Source organism: Manis pentadactyla, chromosome 19 (assembly GCF_030020395.1).
Source record: "Manis pentadactyla isolate mManPen7 chromosome 19, mManPen7.hap1, whole genome shotgun sequence".
Classification (NCBI taxonomy): domain Eukaryota; kingdom Metazoa; phylum Chordata; class Mammalia; order Pholidota; family Manidae; genus Manis; species Manis pentadactyla.
The window spans coordinates 2,864,733-2,866,485 of record NC_080037.1 but is presented as its reverse complement, the minus strand read 5'-3'; positions in this window follow the sequence as shown (position 1 = coordinate 2,866,485).

Genomic DNA, 1,753 nt, shown 5'->3' with positions numbered 1-1,753 from the left:
TTTTTCTTCTTCATTCTGGTCACTTTTAGCTCTTTGGATATTAAGGGAAACTCACTTTAAAAGACACAGATGGATCAACATGAGGCAGCCTCACCTTGTCCCACAAAAACTGGGCCTCCAGACAATACCACTATCGTCACATCATAAAAAATAATAAGGTTCTCGTCTGTGGTACAAGGCAGTGGGAAGACACTGGGGGACCCGGGGTGGGGGTAACAGGGAACTAGAGAGGATGGGTTTTACTGTGATGAGCGTGGTGTGGGTGGACGGGGGGGTCTCTCTGGAATGGCAGAAAAACAACAGCTGGCCGTGGGGGAGCCAAGGGAAGAAGCCCAGTCCAAGAAGGAGGAGATGGAGTTTTATAAAACCTCGGATGGCGCTTGCCTTCCACTCCTTGGGGATCTCTGGCGACTGTGCTGGGGAGCCCACTGGACCCTTCCCTGCAGTCTGCATGGGCCAGGCTGCTGAGGATGCCCTACCCTTTGTTCCCGAGGCATTTCGGCCCCTCCAAGTCACAGGTTGGGGTGCGAACAAAAGGCAGACGTATTTTGAGCACCTTACAAGCATCAGTGGGCTGGTTTCCACGGTTCCTTTTAAGTGGCAGCATCTCACAGGATTCAAAAATAGGCATGTACCATGCACGAGCCTGGGATGTCATGACCACTCAAAAAATCCCATCCAGGAGCTGCCGTGGGCACTGAGATGATTACTGGGAGGGAAGAAGACGAAGGAGGAATCCACCTCGGGGGAGCAGCACGCGGCTGTTAACCACACAACCGCTTTTTCTAAACACTGACTCTCGTGGCGCTTGGAGATCAGGCAGCCTTCCCGTGTGGGTCAGCTCAGCGCCACGCGTTCCAACGGGCACAAAGGTGAAAATGCCAAGGGAAAAGGAGCAGACGGGGGCTCAGAACTGCGCTTGCCTGCTGCCAGAGCAGCCGAAAGTGTTCACCCGCCTTCCCTCCCAGACTTCAGCTCTGACGGCGCTCGGCCTGCACAGGCTGGTGGTGGGGAACGAGGCCTGAAACGTGCTGCTCAGCCTTTGTCCCGTCTGTCCCTTTGCTCATTTTACTTGAGTCCCTTAGTCCCTAGTCTCCGATGCTCAGTGGGCCGTCCTCCTGACACCCACAGCAAAAGGCAGGCCGGGCCCGGTCCACCTCCGAGGCTCCAGGCTCCGCTCCATGGGGAAGGGCCGTGGGTCCGTTCTGCAAGGCCACTCGTCTGGAGGCAGGAAGGAGAAGATCCCCAGGACAATGGCGCTTTTTGGGTTTTCCTGATCTTACCTTGAGTTATTTTGCAATGTCAGGATAAACACTTAGACAGCCAAGTGCAGGACAAACAAATCAGATTAACTGACAGGCCAGCTGAGCAGCTATACCCACTTTCCATTCACAAGCAGCCAGTTAACTCAGGTCTCTACACGTGCATTTTGTAAAATATATCTGAAAAATAAATATATTGATCCCAATCACATCCAGGCAGAAAAGAAAATTTTTAAAAACATTCCTAGTCAATCCTAACTCATCCCCCACTGAACGGATGTTGAGTAAATGTGAAGCATTGGTTTGAAGGGTCATCCAGTCCTCCTCCAGCCCCGGGTGTGGGCCTGGGGCAAACAGACCAATTTTAGTTGAGCTTATAGGTCAGAGGGCATGAGCAGCCCTCATGGCTCCCGTGGGGATGAGCCCAGCTCGCTAGAGGAGGACAACAGAGAGGCGTCAGGTTCAAGACCCACAGAAGGGCCTCTGCTGGC